The sequence below is a fragment of the Agelaius tricolor genome, unplaced genomic scaffold, assembly GCF_023055355.1.
Source record: "Agelaius tricolor isolate 1412-34295 unplaced genomic scaffold, bAgeTri1.0.p SCAF_22, whole genome shotgun sequence".
NCBI lineage: Eukaryota > Metazoa > Chordata > Aves > Passeriformes > Icteridae > Agelaius > Agelaius tricolor.
The window spans coordinates 12,098,606-12,120,377 of NW_027269282.1; the positions used below are offsets into that span (position 1 = coordinate 12,098,606).

Here is a 21,772-nt window from a genome sequence, read left to right on the forward strand (position 1 = left end):
TAGATTTGCTGTCATTTCTTCAAGTGGGCATGAATTATGGGACTATACATCCTCAGTTCTCCCTGTCCTGTGCTTGGATAAGGAATGGCCTCGAGATATCACAGCTCAAGAGCTCTGTGGAGGTATCCTTAGATTTTAGCAGGGATTTTGGCAAGCTCATAGGTTTCCCTGACTGGTTTCCCCATTAGTCACAGCAAAGGAATGGCATGGCTAAGTTGGCTTTTAAATCCTGCAGAAGCAAACGTTAGTGTTGGTATTTCCTTGCCTTCTGCACAATCCCTGGCTGGGTTTGGGATTTTGGGTTCCCAGGCAGTGTCCAGTGGTGTCTGGTGCTGCTCTGGGAGGTGACGCACACTCTGTGACTCGGCACTTGGGCAGCCCTGGGCTGCTTCACCGCGTTCTCCTTCCCTGTGCTCCTCTGCACTGAACTTACCACTCTTCTTGCTGAGTTAATTATAGCTAGGTTAGAATATGGAACATGCAGTGTGTGCCCCTCGTGCAGAAATGCTCTGTCAGTGCAGTGGTTAACTGGGGGAACAGGCCGTGAGTATCTCACGAGCTCCTCGTTTGTGAGCTCAGTTAATACAAGGGTGCATTGAATGCTAAGTGCTGGCCCTCTTGATAAGGAACTGAACACTTTCTCTGGTGGTGCTCCTGCCCAGCTGGTTTTTTATGTGTCAGTCCCAGGGAAAAGCTCTGATTCCATCCAGGATTAGAATTATCTCGAGCATCTAGTTAAAACACACATCGTTAATAATGACGGAGTCCTAAAGAACAAACATTTTTCATCAAGGGCATTGTGACATCCTTACAAAAAAGCCCTAAAAAAAGCTGATTTAGTATCAGCTTTCCCCATCATGTGAAGGGAGGATGCTTTCAATGCAACAGCACCTTAAACTCTGGGGCAGGAATTTTATTTTTGAACTGTTGGAATTAGAACAGTCTCTGGATTAGCAATCTACAGTATGGTTTTCTCCTGGAATCAGGGACCCTATGCCACCACCGTATAGCAGAATATCACCCTCCAGGTGATAAATTAGTAATACCTGAGCCCTGAGATATTCTCATCTAAATATGAATTTTTAATGCCAGGAGAAGGACCCAGCTTTTAACTTAGAACTGTTATTTGTACTCAGAGGGAACAGATCGTTGTAGTCCAGACAGGCAGGCATGAGCAGGCTGGTGGAACACCAAGAGGCATCACACCAAGAGTGAGGAGATCCATTCCTCTCCCTGATTTCCCATTTTTACTATTGGTCTGTTGCCTTGGAATTTGACATTAAATTAATGGCAGTCCATGGCTAGGACATAGTTGCATATCATGTGATTATTTTAATTTATTTATTTAATTATTTTTAGCTAGGAGTTTTTCCATCCAGAAGCCAGATTTTCACCTTGATACATGCAGCATTCCTGGCAGCCCGGTAAATCCGAGCACGATCCGGCACTTAAGAGGAGGGAATAAATGCCCAGTTTATATCAGACATGACCTGTTACTGGTTTGCCTTTCCTTAGCACTTGCCAGCATTCAGCTGGGGGAAAAAAAGAAATGATTCTCCAAGGCTGGGAAAAACAGGTCTTCCCAGACTTGCCGGTCTTAGAGCCTAATGAGTTAAATTCTCCTCCGTGCAGGATTTTAAGCGGCTTAGACACACAAGGTCAAAGCCGAGCGCTCCATTCCCTATTCCGACTCGCGGCTGCGAGGGGGGCACCGCTCCCTTGGGACGGAGCCCTCGGGAGACGGTGACATAAGCAGGGAATAAATTCCCCGCTCCCAGCAGTGCAAGCTGTCCCTGTTTTGCCGGGGCCGGCGGCCCCCCCGCCTCCCCGGGCAGATCCCATGGAACTGCAGTCCTGCATCCCTCGCTGCCGTAACTCCCCGTAAACATGGCATTAACAGGCGCCCAGGTCACGGCCACAGGGCTTTTACCGGCGAGGGAGGCACGATGCAAACGCAGAGCTCGGGATGCCTTGCACGATGCAAGGACTGTGACTTTGGGGATGCTTCCCTGCTACCTTTTGTCCCGTTTTCCTGCAGCGTTTCCACGGCATCCCCGATTTCTGTGTGGTCGGTGATGGTGATGGGGACTCGGGTGTGTTAAATCGGGAGAGCCCTGCACACTTCACTGAATAGCAGCAGCTTCAGTCCCCGAGGAGGATTTTTGGGTTGGTTTGGCTTTTAATGAAGTGCCGTAGCGCAAGTTCAGCGATGAACACAGCCCGTGTTCCTCCATCGCCGCTGTACGGACACTTCATTAGGACGGCTGAAGTTAATAAGCAGCGGTAGTTCCTCGCCATCAGCCATGTGAAGAGCCAAAGCACTTCGTGCATCCTCCAAAAATCCTCCAGCTACCCCTCTCCCCTCCCAGGCACCGCTGGAAGGGGAGCAGGCAAAGAAACGCTGGTATTTTTCTAGAAGAAAGTCGCGTATCGGGATATTCTCTCCTTATCTGTCACGAAAGTTATTGGATGCAGGAGCTGTTCGCAGGCAGGCAGATACGCTATTGCATAACGCTGGCGCTCAGCGCCAGCTTTTCTCCTCATCCCTACGAAGTTTTCCGCCGGCAGAACCGGCGGACGAGCGATTTCGGGGGCTCGGGGCGAGCGCCTTACCTTGTGCTTCCTCACGCAGAAGCGGCGGTCTGGGCGAGCATCTCCCTCCAGCCGCCGGGGCGAGCTGGGCGTCAGAGCCTGGGCGCCGGGGCGCATCTGCCGCGGAGCCGCCGAGCCGCCGGAGGAGCCGCAGCCGCCGCCGCCGCCGCCGCGCTCCCCCGCTGCCCTCATGGGCTGCGGCGGGGGCTCGCTGTCGGGGGGTCCCCTCGGCCGGGTCCCCGCCGAGGGGAACTTGTTGAGCGGGACCGGCGGGCGTCCCCCAGCCGGGCGGGAGCGGGGAGGAGGAGCCGGGGGCCGGGCTGGCGGCGGGGGCGGGCGGGGGAGGTGGGATGGAGCGATGGAGCGGCGATGCTCGGCGGCCGCGCACAAGGAGGGGAGAAGCGCGGAGCTGCCGCTCGCAGGCTGGCTGAAAAGCTTGCTTTATTCTTTCTTTATTGCTCTGGTTCCCCTGCGCGGGGGTTCAGTAATAACAGAGCCGTGCACACCGTCCCCGAGCAGCCCTGGTTTCCAGTCGCGCTACGGGAGCGATGGAGCAGCCGCAGAGTGGGTGATGCTGATCCATTGGGAATTTCAGCGAAACGCTGGGTTAAAGCTACACGGCTTCCTTTTATTGGGAGGGAAAGTGTTTAAGGTGCTAAAGGAGAAGCTGCTCCCATTTGCTTTTAAGCCTTGTATAAAATGGACGCGAGTTCGGAGCGAAGCAGTTTGGCAGAGGAGATTGATAAACGTGATCATCTGCGTAAAACTTGAATCACATCTTTCCTCCTTTTCTCTCATTTTACAGAGGGTTTAGCAATGATGTTTTTCACTTTAAAAAAGCAAAAACTTAGAAGTTAAATAGGTCGTGTGTATTTTACCTGAGTGCTAGACAGAAAATGCCATGAGAGGCACGAGAATTGGTCCGAGTTGGGAAGTGTTGGGTCTGTACTTCATTTCGAGGTTCCCAGGAGTTTTACTGTTCAATAAATACTTTCCAGCAGGAAAGTCCCCTAGCCCAGGTGCCAGCAGGTGTGGGCCACGGAGTTCTCTGTCACAGCACTGCCTTCACCTTGAGGATTATTGATTTTGGGGGTTACTGAAGCGACCCCTGATTTGAACTGGCAGATGAGAGGGGCTGGAGCAGCCCAAGTGCTGCAGCACGACCCCACAGCACAGCAGGCAGGGCGAGCCGAGCTGGGCGCTGGGTGAGTCCGGCCGTGCACGGGCACGGTGCAGCAGCAGCAGCCCTGGCTCCAGTCCCGGTGTGTTTGGAGTTATTCAGCTGGGGCAGCCCTTGCAGCGCGGCGCTGCCGCTCGGTGCTGCCGCAGCGGCCGGGGCTCCGCGGTGCCAGCAGCCCGGGCTGGGGCTGGGCCGGGACAGGGGACCCGCCTGGCTCCGGCTGGCACCCGGTGTGACTCCATCCGTGGGGAGGCAGTCACCGAGAGCCCGGGCGGTGCAGTCGCGGTGAGGCTGTGCAGGAGCGGATCAGAGCCGCGTTCAGCAGAGCAGAGCAGAGCAGAGCAGGCAGTCAGCAGAGGGCAGCTCCGCTGCTTGCCTGTCTGTACCTGTGCAGGTGCTCCCGCTGCCCTCTTCCCTCTGCTCCTTATCCCTGCTCCTGATCCCTGAACGAGGGTGCCAGGGTGTGCCCTCCACACCACCCGCTGCTCTGCCCCGGGCTAGGAACTGTGACACGGCTTGGATCACACTCAGCATCTCTCATGGTATTTTATCAGATTTTTATTTTTTTTTTCCCAAAGAACTTCAATATCGAGCTGCTTATTGATGCAACAGCAGCCACCCCGCTGTTATTTTTTTTTTTCTTTCTGTTTTTCTTTCCAGCAGCGCTGACTTGCTGTATTCCAGGTCCTCTGTGGATTTCTCTCTATAAAAATAAATGTGTTTTTTGGCTGCAGCCTGGATACAGACGTGGGTAAAATTACATGGTAGGGTGAGCACGTCTGAAATAACACAGGCTACTTCCTCAGAGCCAACAGATCAGTGGTAGGAGATGCTGCTGCTTTTTCACAAGCTGAAAATGTGAGTTTATCCAGCCCATGATTACTGGAAGGAAATACTATAACTTGATATCCTGAGTGACTTGAAAGGAGAATCTGTCTGACAGAAGCAGCAGTTAAACATCATTCTTGTCTTCTCCATAATGATATTTAGAAGCTGTTGTCTCAAGGCTGATTAGTCTTGCACAGCATTATGCTTATGCCCCACTTATAAACTGTACAGCATCGTGTGGAGGTTTTTAGGGAATTAAAAAGTACTTTCTGATGTGGACCAGATTCATGTGTAACTGCTGACACCATTGGTGTATACAGAGATTTTTTAAATCAGGGTTTGTGAAAAATGAAGTGTTTTGTGATTATCATGCTTCATGTTACTGTAACAGCACATAGAAGTAAATACACTGGGAAATTGGAAATGCTTCATCACCCCATTTGTCAATATTTTAGCCTTTAAAAATGCTGAGCATGACTGTTGCATAATGAAATGTAGTGTTGAAGAGATGCTTGAGAGGGGAGATGGGTTGGGCTTCAACCTGAGAGGGTGCAAAGAGAAAAAAGACAACTAATTGTAGTTGTTTTCAGTTATAAATGTATTTTCCTCTCATGGAGTGTCCTACCTTCCCAGATTGGCTTTTTCTCCACTCAGGGAGGAGCGAGCCCTGCTTGGGGCTGCAGTGACACGTGCAGGTGGAAGTCCTGCCTTGGGATTCTGGGGGCAGTGGGAAAAGCAGGGGTTGGAGAGCAGTGGGATGGATTTTTAGTGCCATTCTCTATGGAGGAGTGCAGTGAGGGGCCCTTCTCCCTCACTGCTAATTGCATCATAAATTCAGGGAGGCACCTGTGTGTGTATTCAGAATTATTCATCACACACAGCCTGGTGTTACAGACTTCAGGTTTTACATGACTTTTTTTCTTGTATTCAGTTTCTGAGGACACATCTGGGTGACTGTGGGAGGGTCAGCCTGGCCTGTCCTCCCCACGCTCAGGTTTTGGCTCAAGGACTGCCCCAGGAAATGCTGTGCCTGGGGGGATTTTTTTGCTGAGCAGCTGCTTTGGAGGATTATGCTCCTCCAGAACACACAGGTTTGACAGTGGAACACTAAAATGTAATTTTCTGGAACAGTCTGTGAAGTTCTTGTGGAGGAAAGCTTGGATGCAGCTCAGGGAAAAGCATGTGGCAGCCAGAGCTCAAGTTACCTGCCAGGTGTTTGGTGACCACCAGTGTGGGGAAGGAGCATGATAAACCAGCACCAGTGGGATTTTCAGATTTATGTTAGGTAAATTATATTAGGAAGCATAATTTAAATCTCAACACTGCATGCCTGAGCTGGGTTCCCAGGGATATGAATTCCATAGGACCAGGCTAATTTATGGCAGAACTTCCCACCTGTGTTGGAGATGAAAGAAGGGTGAAGTTCACTTGATTTGAAGCAGAGCTGTGGACAAAGTTGTGCCTTTTCTTTCTGTGGTCACTTGGGACCAATGCTGTCACTCAGTCTTTGCTAGAACCAAGTATTTTCACATTGCTGAACCTTCATTCCCATTAATTAGGTGATTATTTCCATGCCTTTAGATGATAACTGCCTGGCTTTCTGGGCTAAATTGGTAATTAATTAATTTATTTCCTCCAGCCTGCCATTGGAACAGAAATGGAGGGATGTTAAATATGCTCCTCTGCTCCAGCTGAGATGAAGGCAAACTTGGCTGGAATTTCAAACAGGTCTCCCTGCAGTCCAATCCTGGGAGGTGCTCCTTGCTTTGGGGGAGGATATTTTCTGCTTGGCTGTGATGCAGAGGAAAAAAGGTCTCTTGGAGTTGGCAGAAATTTGGGAGATTTGCTGGGGTGTCTTGCTCCATAACAAGTCTTTTCCATGAGCTTGGAAAATTCATTTGAGCCTATGCTGATGTCAGTTCTTTATACATAAAGCGCTAATTCCACATCTCTTTACTTAAAGGAACGTTTTGAAGATAAAGTGGATTTAAGAATATGTGTCTAATACCCATAATACCTGTGCACAGCTGAAATATTAAACAGCTGATTGAGGGAACTGCTCTTTGTGGGTTTTCTGCTCGGAGAAGAAAAATGCTGAGTAACCTCATTAGCTCTGATGGTTATTTCTGTGCTTCGTTGGGATAAGCATGAGCAGGATTTAGTTCTCTCTCTCAATTTCCCATTGTACAGATCATTGGAAGAAAAATACAACAGCAGGTCTCACCAGCTAAAACTGAGATTCTGGGTTCCAGTGGAATGCTGTCTCATCAGGAGCCCAAGTTGCTGGAGATGTTTATCAAGAAAATCTGAATTTTCTTGGGATAGGAGTGGGAGTTTTCTCATATTTTCACTGTGTTTATAGTTCAGAAAAGTTTCTTTTCAGCATGTGGATGTTTTTGGGAGGAGAACTGAAGTGGTGATTGGGAAGCCTTGGTTGTTCTTCCAAGGGTGGGGATTCTGAGATGCTCTCCCTTGGTGTGGAATCACTTCCCTGATAAAGATGTTCTCAGTAGATGCCAAATTCTGGTTCTATTTTCATGCAGCCTGTACAGTTGGGAAATAAATGAGGGTCTGGGAGAGCGTGATGTATGAGCCCCTAAATGGCTGCATTTTGTTCATATTTGAAAGGCAGTTCAGGCTGTCGTCATTACTGATGACTTGTGCTTTTAGAGCCCTTCTTTTTGCATTTCAGAAATCCTTTGTGCCCATCTGAATAATAAATCACCCTGTTTGATTTGCTCACTGAGAGCAAATGGGAAATTACATCCTTGTTAAGATGTCTTGAGGAACTGGAAATGTAGGGGAATGTTTTTAAAGGAACATTCTGCCAACTTCGTTAATATTTTGCTTTATCTCATTTACTTTATGACCTTCCAAAATTCCAGGGTTTTCTCTCTGACTGCTTTATGGCAAAGGGAAAAAAATCCTGCCTTGCTTAAAAATAAAAAGCAACAAATCTGGTTGTACTTTTGATTGCCTTTGGACAAATGGTTTCAGATTTAAGCACCTAATGAAATGTGGGATGAGCATGAATTCCATCTTCAAACTCAAGTTATGGGCAGAAAAAAGGCAAATCCAACAAATAATGGGGATACTTGCATCTGATTCCTATTTGCTCTTTGGGGGAATAATATATTATTTATACAACATTGATTTCATTAGATGGAGGATTTAATGCAACTTTTCTGTCAAAGTGGAGAACATTCGATGTTATAAAGTAATGTAAACTCCCAAAGCCTCAGGAAGGTTTTCTCATTTGAAATATTGAACTATTTAAAGTTTGAACATAGCATAAAAATACAGGCTTTTATGTGCTTTTGCATGTTGCCTTCAAGTTAGAAGCCCAGGGAGCAGCCTGCTCCTAATGCATAACAGAAAAATGCTTAACCAAAAAAAACCAAATTAAATTAAATTAAATGTGTTAAACAAATAAAAAATGAAAATCCTACAAAATTATGGAAGAGGGAAATAATGAACAGTGCAAATAGAATTAACCTCACCATTTCTATTGGTGCTCTAAACCAAAATTAAGTATTTTGGCCATAATGTTCAGAAATGAACTCTTTAGTGTAGTTTCTAAAATCCCCAAGCAGGTGCCAAAATAAAATTGCTCTTAATAACTTTGATACATGGCAGGGAAATATGATGGCAGTGAATAAAAAAGGGATATAAAGAGGCAGTTTGCAGCATCATGGGCACCTAAAATTTAGCCATATGCTCACAATTAAGAGCTTCTCCTCCCTTACTTATTTTTTTTCCTAAATAAAATGACCTAGAAACTTGCCTTGTGCAAACAAGAATATGCTAAATTCCTCATTGACTGTGCAAAGACCTAATTCTTTTATATATAAAAATGTCTGTGATTGAGTTTTACCTTTAGAAAGGAACAGAAGTTATTTTGAAAAGTCTGGAAATCCTAAAAGCCCAAGATATTTCAATAAGTTGTGTTCTGAAAAATATGGGAAACCTGATAATGACATTAAATGAGTTTACAGTTGACAGCAGAGGCCACATGAAGTCCTTCTTAATCCTTGGTCTGTGGCTCTTCAAAACACAGTGCAGGAAAAATGCCTCTGTCCTTTATGGCTTGGGGACACTGAATTAAAAACCATTCAAAGCAGCACCACATTTTGATTTTCTTCAATTTTTAAACAAGTTCAGGACTTTAAATATTAATACTTAGCAGTGGTTGAGTAGCATAATTAGCAGCTGCTTTATATCCAAGGGGTGTCCATCAGTATTACAGAAAGGCCCAACAACCGGAAGGGCTGCTGGGGAGGAAAAGGATGAAATCTCTGAAAACCCAGAAATAAAGTTATAATTTGATAATAATGTGGCACTCCCTCAATTTACTTTTAGGAATTCAAAGTAGTGCCCTAATAAGTGGAGTGTACCCACATCTTCCCTTGCCAGCAGCCTTGTGCCCCAGCCTGGATGGGAATGTTGGTTGGATGGGAGGTGGAGGCTGCTCCTTTGTCTCCAAGCTTTCCTTCTCCTGGCTTTGTGCATTCCCTTGGGGAGCTGCCTTTGCTGCCTGTCCCCATGGCTCAACTCCCGTCGCTCCCTGGGAGGGAAGAAGAAATGCCAGGATTAAAAGTCCCATCTCTTATTTGTTTGAAATTCATCTCCTGTTGGCTTCAGCTGCTGCCTCCTGGTTCTACCAGAGTGAAACTCGTGAGCAGCAGCTGTGCACTCCTTTCATCCCCACTGCTGTGGGTTTGGAAACCTCAGGAAAATGTGAATCCAATCCAGGCTGTGCCTTCTGGGGAGAATCTGGGACTGTGGGACTCCTTCTCAGGAGGGACCTTCTCCATCCCTTGTCAGAGTGGTTTAGGTTGAGGGGACATCAAGGCTCATCCCCTTCCACCCTCTGCCATGGGCAGGGACCCTTCCATTATCCCAGGGTGCTCCAGCCTGGCCTTGGGCACTGCCAGGGATCCAAGGGCAGCCCCAGCTGCTCTGGGCACCTGTGCCAGGGCCTGCCACCCTCACAGGGAGGAATTCCTTCCCAAAATCCCATTTAACTCTGCCCTCTGCCAGTGGGAAGAAAAAAGTCTCTCTCCATCTTTCTTCCAAGCCCTGTTTAAATATTGAAGGCCACAAAGAGTTCTCCTTGGAGCCTTCTCTTCTCCAGGCTGTCACTTTGGTGGCCCTCCTCGTTTCTCCTGTCATTGATAATGTCCCTCTCAAGCTGTGGAGACTCCATTTATTTATGGAATTGTTTTAGTTCTCTGTGAGCTTTGATGGAAATCAAAGCTTTTATTGAAGCCTGGTAGGAAACATCACCAGGGCTTTACCTGAGCTCAGCTTGCCCTCAGTATGATGGGCTGGAATGATCAGCTAACAGGCTTTGTTTGGAAGCATAATTCTGTTATTTCACATCAATTACCAGGTGACAGATAAGATCTGCAGCAATTGATTATCCAATGAGGACTCGATGTCTTGTGGGAGAGCTCCTGGGGACTGAAGGTGGTGACAGAAGGACAGGTGTGGCATCATGGGAGCTGACACATCCTGTCACAGGTGTCTGTGGTGGCTGGGACAAGGGACACCAGATCTTGGGGGGAAGAAAGGACAAAGCCCTTGCTCTTCTCACTGTGAAATCCCATCATGGTTTGGGTTGGAGGAACCTTAAGGAGCATCAAGTCCCATCCCTTCCATGGGCAGGGCCACCTTCCATGATCCCAGGTAGCTCCAAAGCTCATCTAACCTGGCCTAGATATTCCATAGGAGCTCATTTAACAGGCAGTTCATGATGTGGGGTTTTTCATAAAATTTTAGTTAAACAGATTTGAACTTTAAAGTATCTTTTTTTGTTTGTTTGGCCTTTTATTTTTTAATGTATTTTTCTTAAATTTTCGGTGTTAGCAAAAGTTACAAGGATAAGATTCCTGCCTAGAAAAAAACCCGGTAACTGGAAAAAGCAGAATGCTTGTACATGTTAATTTTTGCATTTACTAAGGAAAAAAAGAGTTTTAATAATTCACAGGGATGCAATGAATATTAGCTTTTTATATATTCATATTTATCACTTGGCTTGAATTGTAAACATATTAATTCCTGCTAGCAGTTAATGACTTTGGGTAATGTTTGTGCTCTCTTTATGCAGAAATTGTCCATATACCTCACAGTTACTTATAGGGACAACCTAATCAGAGCTGTTTCCTTGGCTCTGAAAAACATTTTGTCTTGCATTAAGTAGCTTTTCTGAGGTATTTTAAAAGCATTTAAAAAATAATGCTTAAATTTACCTCCTCAACAGATGATGAGTATTTTTCAGCCATATCAAGAGAAGTTAAAAATCCCATTTTTGCCAAATGTCAAGAGTGGGATGAGTGTTGTAGGCTCTGCCATAATTCAGGGTTGGTTGATTTTCTGCTGGGGTTTCAAAGGTTATGCCCCCAAAAAATTTAGTTAGGATGGTTTTAAGTGCATGGAAATTACAAAAGTAAGAAAAAAAAATCTCATGTTTTGAGATTGAAAGATAGGCCCTGAGAATAATTGGGGGTTTTGGTATTTTTCTTTTTCCATTTTTTTTTTGTATTTTTAGTATATCAAAGTAGTACTGTAACATTCAGAAATACAGAAATATTTGAATTCTATGATATTAACTGGGAGGGGCCTTAAAGAAAATTTAGTTCCAATCCCTATAATTCATTGAGGTTTTGCGGTAGCCTGTGCACTGATTGCAGATTTTTAATTTTTTTCTTAATAATTATTTTATATTTTGAATCCATCGTAAAGCAGATTTGCCTTTGCTGGTTTGATTTTACTTCCCCTTGGGACAGATTCCTGGATCTCCTGGACTGGGATGAGAAATCCTGGGTGAGTCTGGGCATGAAGCTGAATGTCAGAGCCTGGAAAAGAGATTCTGCTTGGTCCTGTTGGTTCTGCCCAGATGGGAGGAAAAGTATGGAAAAAAAGGATGTGATGTGATCATGGGATATCCATGCATTTTCTTGGAATGGTGTAGGAAGGGTGAGCTGAGCTCTTGGAGCAAACCAGCCCCTTCCAGGAACATTCCCTGTCCTGCCCCTGCAGCCCAGGAGCTGATTTTCACTTTGGCATGTTTTAAACCAAAGATTTTAATCTTGCTTTGGATTTAATTGCTTTTTCCAAGAAGAGATTAGTTCTCATTTAAGTGTGGATGCGTAATTAAAAAACATCTCTCAACTTAAGTTGCTTTTGTTGCCCACATGCTGGGGCTGTAGGAAGGAGAAAGCAATTCCAGAGCTGAAGATCCATCTCTAATCCTGTTGTTAATGTGGGAGTGTTGTTGTTAGAATGTGATAAACGACTCCTTATTTGGGAGGGATTTACTTCTTTCCCTTCTGATTTCTGCCAGAACAAAGTTGGGGAGGAAAATAAAATTCAATTATAGGTCAGAATTTATTTTGGTGGTGGAAAACCAGCACTTCAAAATGTTTTGTTGTTGCTGGAATACATGGAGTGTGCTGGCTGTCATGAGGAAAATTGTCAAAACATGTTTTGCACCTTTGGTTTAGTGAGAAAATAAATAAGTTATTCTCCTAAAATATTCTAGGTGGGTTTTGGTTGACTTGCAAGAACAGCGAAACCTGAATTAGCTTCATCTGGAAGCAGCAGAGCTTCCTGAGCAAATATTCCATTCTTTCCTTCAGGAGGAGATCCCTGGAAGTGTCCAAGGCCAGGTTGGACAGGGTTTGGAAGGAGCTGGGACAGTGGAAAGTGTCCCTGCCCATGGCAGAGGTGGCATGGGGTGAGCATTTGGGTCCCCTTTGATGCCTTGTGAGGGCTGACCCAGAGCAGAGGCTGGGCAGAGCTCCAGAATAAAGCAGGGATTCATTCAAAGCATCTCCTCCATGGATCCACCTTGGGCAGCACCAGAGCCCAGCCAGGGCTGTTGTTCTTCTATTATTTCTAGAGTCCCATATTGTTGTTATTAGATTTCTAAAGTCCATACCTCTCTGATGTATTCTCATGGCTGTTGATCTTCGCTGCACAGACTCCTTCTTCTGCACACTGTTCTCTCTCAGGCCAGGGCTCCTCCAAGGCTCTCCCTGACTGGCTTACCCGCGCCCTTTTATCCCAGTCATCTTCATCAGTTACAGCTGCAGCCCAATTAAGGACATCGCAGCTGCAGCCCATCAAGGGCAACCGGGACCTCTGGGGCAAAGCCTCTATACACATATTCAATACATTTCCTCTACTATAAGGGCTGCACCCAAGATGAACCAAAATGGCCCCAAAATGCACGGCCGGGCACGGGCTCTGTCCCTGGGATCAGTTCTGCTCCATTTGCACCTTGCAGTTCATTGTCCCATTCCAGCTTTAGCCCCTGCAGTCCCACCCTGCTTGTTTTTCTCTCTCCAGCCCACGGGGTTTGTGCTCTGGGGCTGAGATTTGGATCATTTGTCCTTGGTGCCCAGCTGGAGCAGGAATTGTTTTGTCTCCCTGCTCTGTGCACAGAGCTCAGCATCCCCTGATGTGAGCCCAGACCCACCCACTAAAGCAGCACAGAATGGGAAAAATAGAAAAGCTGAAACCTGAGGCATCACTTCCAACCCAAACCAGTCTGGGATTCTGTGATCTTGGCTTTTCCATGGAATGGAGAAGGGAATGAGATGTGTTTAACATATTCAGCTTTTTTCTTATCTTCCAAACACGATATTGATTTAAAATCAATATAAAAGCAAAATCTTGTGTGTGACAGGAAATTCCTGGGTCCACACGGTTCATTTACCTCAGGCAGTTTGTCCTTTACCTTGTTGATGGTCTCCTTTTGTCCTCTAGGGGTTGGATTTCTGCTGAGTTCAGGCAGGATCAGGATAAAGAGCCTTTTATCAGCAGCATCCTGTTGGAGCTTATTCTGCTGAACGTTTTGGTCATCGTCCCAAATCATAATAAAAGAGGGGTTTAATTAATTCACTTTTCCACAATAGAAAAGTTCATCTCCTTTTGCTTAGATTGCAGCTTAGAGATTGATTTCATGTTCTTTTCATGAGGCACCTTTGAAGCTCTTCTGGAGACTGCACATTGTTTAGCACTGAGTTGTCTGAGAGAATCCCCCAAAGTCTTCTGAGTTGCTGCGAGTTTAATAAGAAACAAAATTCAAATTTAATAATGTTAGGGAAGAATTGGGTCATTCTTGGAGGCTCAGCCCACATATTCTTGTGTTCAGGTTCTGCAGATGCGGCCTTTACTGCTCCCTTTAATTAAATGCAAAGTATTAAACAGGTCTGTGTTCCTTGAGAGGGTGTAAAATGCAGATATGGCTGCTTCTCCAAACACCTGCAGACAGCTCCTGGAAAATATAGAAACCTGAGCTTATGAACCTCTGTTGAAAATGGGGAATGCTGTGGAAATTTTCCTCTGCTCCTTGCAAACCTTGTACACATTTTATAAAATTGAACAACCTGCAGAAGTTACAGGTAAAGTAAAATTGTGCAGAGACAACTTCTGCATGTGGGACAAGGATAAAACTCCTCTGCTCTGCTCTGGAGCCAGGCTGGGAGAATTGGGATTGTTCAACCTGGAGAGGCTCCAGGGAGAGCTCAGAGCCCCTGGCAGGGCCTGAAGGGGCTCCAGGAGAGCTGCAGAGGGACTGGGGACAAGGATGGAGGGACAGGACACAGGGAATGGCTGCCAGTGCCAGAGGGCAGGGATGGATGGGAGATTGGGAATTGGGAATTGTTCCCTGGGAGGGTGGGGAGGGGCTGGGATGGAATTGCCAGAGCAGCTGGGGCTGCCCCTGGATCCCTGGCAGTGCCCAAGGCCAGGCTGGACAGGGCTTGGAGCCCCCTGGGATAGTGAAGGTGTCCCTGCCCATGGCTGGGGTGGAAGGAGTGATTTGGGAGGCAAATTCCAAGGGAAGAGCCAGGTAAGGTGAGGACATTCCTGTAGGCAGAGAAGAGCAATTTCACTCCTGTGAAATCCCCTGTTGGCTGCTATTGGGTATTAATCTGTTCAGCTCCTCTTATCTGTCAATATTGGAACAGAAATTCTCACTTGAAATGTGACCTGTCTGGAAATTGTATTTCTCTTATTTACCATTATTGATACATGCATTTGTGTAAATAGCATTAATTTGCTGCTGTAATATAAAATATCACAGAAAAATGAGCTGAAGTGAGAGAAGTCAGAACAAAGGACCAGCCTCTTCTCAGTCTTTGTGGATTTCATCACTTTTCCTGCTCTTTGGGGAGGAGGAAATGAGAACATTGCCTGTGCTGGGGATTTCATTTTGATATCATGTAAATGTGGAGAGAGCCCTGCCTTTATTTTCCCCACTGATGAGAGCCTGGCAGTAATTCCTGTCTGCAAGGATTGGGTCACCTTCAGAGAGCTGAGAACAGCACCACATCAGAGCCTGCATCCCATAAACCTTCCCATATCCTCTGTGTTCTGTCCCAAAACCTGGGAAGGGAACAGCCCCCGGGGTATGGTGTGATGGTTGATGTGCTGAGTGAACCAAAGGTAGGAATTAATTACAAAATGCAAAAGCTTCCCCAAAGAGACCTCCTCCTGCAAGGAGCTTTTTAATCCAGGGATCTGTGAACTGCGTGGTTTCATCAATTAAATTTGGATTGCACACATTCCTTATCTCTCATGCTCGCTGAGCCCCTCAATAAAGCAGTTGCTAAATAATTTACATTAAAACAGGAGGATGAGAAGCACCAAAAGTGGGATCATTTGTCTTCAAAATGGCTGTTGCTTTTAGGAGTGTATTCATCTGGCAGCATCACCTGTCTGGTGTGAAGATTATCATTTAAAAGATCATTTCTCTTCCTCTTGTTCCCATCATTTGTCATAGTGGTACCTCAGTGCTGCAGAGACAACATCCCAAATATCTGTGGGCTAACCCAATTACTGCCACTTGTCTCCAATTATAATATCCTTTTTAGGTTTATCTTTTTCTTTAATTCTTTTGCCTGGTCTGTATCAAAGTTTTTTACATGGCTTCCAACATTAATTGTGTTTGATAAATAAAATAGGGTTTCTCTTTGTAATAGGTTTGGTTTTATTGTTCCTACTCAATGATTTTTTGAAGGAAATATCTACAGGGGCATGGAGTGACAGGAAAGCAGGGAATGGCTTTAAAATGAAGGAGGGGAGATTTAGATTGGATATTAGGGAGAAATTCTTCCCTGTGAGGGTGGTGAGGCACTGGCACCAGGGTTATATTCCCATATTCAGTCCTGCATTTTTGCAAAATTACTTTAAAACATTTTTTATGAGTTTTCCTTTTTATTTTTTAGTGTTTGAGTACTGGCCATTCCCATAAATTCAGTTGTTTTCTGTATTTTATGACTGCATTTATAATTTTATTATGGGCATTAATAGATGTGTAAACCAAGATACCTGAAACAGATTTATTGAGGGCAGTTCTGTAGATTTTCAGTGAAATAATGTTTAGTGTAGCAGAGGGAGGAAAAAAAACATGAGGAAAGGCAAATGCATTTAGAAAACCAGAAATAAATGTACTGACCTTGAGAACTCCTGAGCACTGTGGGTTCCATTGAAGGGCACTGTTCAATACTGACACTGCATGGAGCTTTTAAAAGAGAAACATTTTTTTGTTAAAATGGACTTTTTTTTTTTTTTGCAAAAGAGCCTTAGAAACATGATAAATGGTGTTGCTAAAACATCTCATTAATTTTTTTCGCCTGCTTTTTACAGAAGTTGGTGCAAAGCACTTTTGAATCAGGGAACTTTTTTTGTCTCTTCCCACTGTGTTGCCATCAACTTCCTAACAAATAAACCTTGTGCAAAGTGAATTTCAGTGGAGCTGCTGCGATCTTAGAATCACAGAATCATGGAATGGTTTGGAAAAACCTCAAAGCCCATTGCATGGCATCCCATGGCATCCCATCCCATCCCATCCCATCCCATCCCATCCCATCCCATCCCATCCCATCCCACTTCCCACTGTCCCAGCTCTCCCAGCCCCAGTGTCCAGCCTGGCCTTGGACAGTTCCAGGGATCCAGAGGCTTCTCTGGGAATTCCATCCCAGCCCCTGCCCACCCTGCCAGGGAACAATTCCCAATTCCCAATCTCCCATCCATCCCTGCCCTCTGGCAGTGGGAGCCATTCCCTGTGTCAATATTCCCTCTCCATCTTTCTTGTCAGCTCCTTCAGATGCCAGGGCCACAATCAGGGCTGGGTTCTGGTTGTGATCTCTGTGAAAACCCCTTTGCTTTCCTTTCCTTCCCAAAGGGCTTTTCCTGCACCCACTCCTGCAGGGACTCAGTGCTGGAAAAGTTTTCCTTTTCAAACAAGTTTTCTGTTGATTGAGATGGAATTGTCAAAGATCAAATCAGGATCTGTAAAGTACTTCTTGAGGTAAAACAAGGTTTGAAGACTAAACAAACTCATTTTCACCTCTAAACTCCCATGTCAGAGCTCTGCATTCTGCATGGACTTCCCTGGCTTGACCTAAAATCGGTTTTGCTGCTTGGGGAGGCTCTGAACTCCTTAAGTCACATCAGGTAAAGGAGGCTTCACATCTTTTCCAGGAGCTCTGGAAGCAAAGTTTGTCACTGAAAATACCTTACTGCACCTTGATTGGCAAAAAGATGCTTCAAATGAATGTTTGTGGCAGCAGGAGACTGCCCAGATATTTATCACTGCCACTGTTGCAGGTGTGAACTTCTGTTCCTGCAAGGAAAAAGGCTCACATGTTTTATTCTCTTGTTCAAGAGGCAGGGTTTGGCCTGAGGAAATGGAATATTCTGTGTGTTCAGTAAAAAATGTGATAAATGGGAATGTTTTGCACTTGTTTTTATCCTGCTGCTGTAGCCAGGAAATAATTTTGTCTCTGAAGGTGCTGCTGAATTTACTGTGGGTTTTCTATTATGAGAAAAGAAATGTTGGTTTTAATAGTGTGAGAAATACATGTATGAATTGTTATACATAGAGAGAAATTCCTTTGCCTTAGGGGGGATTCTGCTTTGTTTTGGGTCTTCCTCCTGCCCTTCCTGGTGTGATGCTCCTGGGAAAAGCTTCAGGAATCAAACTCCTTTCAGGATGCCCTGGAAGCTGAAACTGTCATCCATATCTTTATCTATTTTATCATATAAAATATTCTTGAAGAGAAGAAATGATGGAAAGTGCTCTGCCTTATTCATGCTGGGTTTTGTAATACTGTTATATTATAAATTACATAACAAAGTATTATTGAAGTGAGCAAACTTGTCTGCAGACAAATTGGATTTTACATTTTCACATTGGGGCAAAAAAAATGAAATTTGGGACATTTTCAAGTTGGATTTTTATCTTGTGAGTCCGTAAGTGGTGACAATTTAATGAGTGGCTTCTAGAATTGATAACAATTGATTTTTAGTTCTTTATTTGTTGCTAATGTAGAGAGAATACAAGTTATAAGCAGAGAGAAAACTTCATTCTTTTTATCTTTGTGAGGGACTTAAATCCTTTCCAACAAATTCTGTGGAAATGTTCTGAAAGCCAAAATGTAGTGAATTAATTCAAGGGATTTTGTTTGAGATTTTTTTATTATACATTCATCCATTTATTTATTTAGCTGTGTAGTCTTTTAAGGCCACATAAGGAAAATTTAATGGAAAAAAATAAATGAAACTTAGACTTTTACATCTATTTCTGGCCATGGTAACAGGGACATTTTAGTAAGACATCACTTAGCTGAGTGTAGGTTTGATTTCTCTAGATTTTCTCACTATACATCAAGAGCTTAATATTCAATTTAAATATTTCACTGGGAGAAAATGGACAAGCCTGTTTAAAACAGGATCTTTTATCCCTGAGGGAGACAGGTGTTGGCATATGTGGTTTCTCCTGCAGGGAATTCTCTTCTCATTCTGGAATTTCTCAGTGTTAATATATTACTTGTGGGGATTATTTAAAACTAAAATTTCCCTTCTTGGTCCTGTTCAAGAGCCATTTGAACATTGAGTGTTTTATTTTAAAGGCGATTTAGGAAAAGAAGTAATTTTTGAGCATTCCTGTGCCTCTTCAAGTTTTCCCTCAGAACTGAATTTTAGAGAAATCAGAAGTAATTTCACAGTTTGAAATAGCATATTCATTTTTTTAGATATAAAATGTGTTTCTAAATAATCATGAATAAAAAAAAAAAAAAAAGAAAAAAAAAGAGATGCTTTGGTGTTGGGTTTAGGTTTGTTTTGTTTTAATGGAGCAGAATTTTCATTCATCCTGCTTGGGGGCTGGATGTGGCTTCCCTTTGGGCAGATATCCTGGAGCCTGTGACTTGGCTTTGGGAATACTTCAAGCATAGAAGAAAATCATGGAATCATCAAGGCTGGAAAACCTCTCTGAGATCATTGAGTCCAACCTTGCACCTAACCCTAACCTAACTTCACCCAGCACTGCCAAGGCCAGCACTGCCCCATGTCCCCAGGTGCCACCTCCACATGGATTTTAAATCCCTCCAGGGATGGGGACTCCAAACTGCCCTGGGCAGCTGTGCCAGGCCTGGACAAACCTTTCCATGAGGAAAATGTTCCCAAATATCCCCCCTGAGCTGCCCTGGCCCAGCCTGAGGCCGTTCCCTCTGCTCCTGTCCCTGTGCCCTGGAGCAGAGCCCGACCCCCCCGGCTGTGCCCTCCTGGCAGGAGCTGTGCAGAGCCACAAGGGCCCCTGAGCCTCCTTTGCTCCAGGCTCAGCCCCTGCCCAGCTCCCTCAGGGATTCTGCAGCCCCTGCCCGGCTCCCTCAGGGATTCTGCAGCCCCTGCCCGGCTCCCTCAGGGATTCTGCAGCCCCTGCCCAGCTCCCTCAGGGATTCTGCAGCCCCTGCCCGGCTCCCTCAGGGATTCTGCAGCCCCTGCCCGGCTCCCTCAGGGATTCTGCAGCCCCTGCCCGGCTCCCTCAGGGATTCTGCAGCCCCTGCCCAGCTCCTCAGGGATTCTGCAGCCCCTGCCCGGCTCCCTCAGGGATTCTGCAGCCCCTGCCCAGCTCTGTTTCCTTCCCTGGACACCCTCCAGCCCCTCCATGTCCCTCTTGTCCTGCAGGATCCAAACTGTCCCCAGGGTTGGAGGTCCCTTAGCAGTGCTGGCACAGGGGACACTGTTATACACAGAGAGAAATTTCTGTGCCTTAGGGGAGGATTCTGCTTTGTTTTGAGTCTTTCTCCTGCCCTTCCTGGTGTGATGCTCCTGGGAAAAGCTTCAGGAATCAGGGACAGGGGGCAGTTCCTGCTGCCTGTGGTCACACAAATCCTGCTCCAATCCAGGTGCCAGCGGCCTCGGGCACACCTGGGCACATCTGGACTCATTCCAACCCCTCAGCACCCCCAGGGCCTTTCCCACCAGGCACTTCCCAACCCTGCTGGCCCAGGGGGACCCTCAGTGGCCCTGGTTTGGGAAGAAACAATCCAGGAGAGGCAGGAATTGCAGAAATCTGCTTGCAAAATGCTTCTCTAGTGGATATTCTTTAATGATCTTCCTCTCTGTGTGACCAGCTCATTTCTGAGCTTTGCAACAGGGAGAGAGTTCCAGGGTAAAGCCTGCCACTATTTCAGTGAATAAATAGCTGAGAAATGCCCAGCACAATGGAAACCCCTTGCAGGACTGCCTGGGTAAACACAGCTTTGCAATTATTCCTATGGCTCAAATTGAAATTGATTTTTTAGAGAATTAGGTACCTTTTTTCTATATATTGCTTCCAGTGCTGGTCTGTAGATGATGACCATGATCTCCAAATACAACTAAAGATTAAAAATCAACTTAAGATTAAAATCTAATCATGTTGTTAGCTATTGCTAACTAGTTAGAGGATATTAAAAACACCTAGAGTACAAATATTACCTCTAAATAATTACAAACCTTTATTAGCATTGTAATTAACAGTGTGCTGGCAGCAAGTGATACCTCACAAAGGAAATGATGACTGGTAGTTGTACTTTCCTCCTAATATTAAATAGATTTTCCTTTCAGCAGGGCCTTGAACAGTGGTTTGCAGGTGGGGATCAGCGGATCAGTGTTGGAGCAGGGATGTGTGTGTGTGATGCAATGCTGGCTTCAAGGAACAATTCTGTATCAAGGGAAGGGTTTTTATCACCAAGATAAACACCAAGATGAGCATGAATCATTATTTTTATGCAGGGAAACAGGAAGGGTTGATAACTGCTTAAAGACCATCACCCAGTCTGCTCAGTAACACTTTGGGGGCTCAGCCTGAGCTGAAACTACAAAATTGAACAAGTTTCTGTCATTCTAACTAAAACTTACAGCACTACAGAATCCCCTCCTGTTTGTGTTCCATTTCTATTTGCTTCTTATATTTATTTTTAACTCCAGCAGCCATTCCAGGCTTTTAAGCAACTCTCCTATTGGCTCCTATCAAGCCCAGTGTTTGCTGTGCCAGGAGCTCGTTAGGCACTGATTTGACAATTAATGTTTGGGTTTCTGAGATGGTCCTGTCTTATTTCCATTTCATAGTAGGAAGCATTGTCTTTGTAGAGCCCCAGATTCTGTTCTTGTTAGAAAGTTCTTTTGATGTCCCAGAACAGCAGCTCAGGTGGACTTCCCTTCCATATTCATGGAGTTTGCAGGTGCCACAGAGCTCCCATCAAGTACCTTGGCATCCTCTGGAAAATCCAATATTCCCACATGGAAAAAATCAGTCCTGTAGGGGTTTAGATCTCAGCTCCATTGCAGGAGAAAAGCAAATTCCAGGAGTGCTGATAGGTGGAATTCAAGGTTAACCTGTAAATTCTGTAAATAAGAGGGCTCAGAGTACATGCAGGTGACCTGGTGTCATTTCAGGTTTAATCTCAATTACTTGGATTGATGTGGAAATAAAGAATTTAAATTGAAATTAATGCTGAACTTAAAGGTAACAATAAAGGCTCTGTGCCTTTATGAAGAGAAGATTCCTGAGTGTTCTTCTGGGCTGTGGCATGGAATAACCTGGAAAACAGCACAGAAAGGGGGATTTGCAATTCTATCAAACCACAGAAAGAATCACTTATTTTCTAAGTCATTCTGATGGGGTTTTTACCAATTTTTAATGTTTTTCCTCCTGCATTAAAGACCAGAAAAGATGTGGACATCATTAGCAGGCTTTCAGCAGATAGGCAGAGAGGGGGATTGCACAAGAAGCTCCCATTTATGGGATTTTACTACATGAAGGAGCCTTGGGAAAGGATTGGATTGTTACTGCAGCACTTTCACCCACCTCAAGGAAAAACTAAACTTTCT

The 21,772-nt window shown here is 45.1% G+C and overlaps 2 protein-coding genes across 3 annotated transcripts in view; one reads left to right on the forward strand and one right to left on the reverse strand.

Annotated features, from left to right (window-relative positions):
• The window catches only part of INSYN2A (inhibitory synaptic factor 2A), a 41,773-nt gene extending 38,544 nt beyond the window's left edge, over positions 1-3,229 (reverse strand). The window contains exon 1 of the mRNA XM_071446430.1: positions 2,614-3,229. The gene's annotated coding sequence lies outside the window, so the exon portion shown is untranslated. The remainder of the gene's footprint in view (positions 1-2,613) is intronic.
• DOCK1 (dedicator of cytokinesis 1) overlaps positions 1-21,772 on the forward strand; it is a 278,458-nt gene that overhangs the window by 132,437 nt on the left and 124,249 nt on the right. The window lies entirely within an intron of this gene.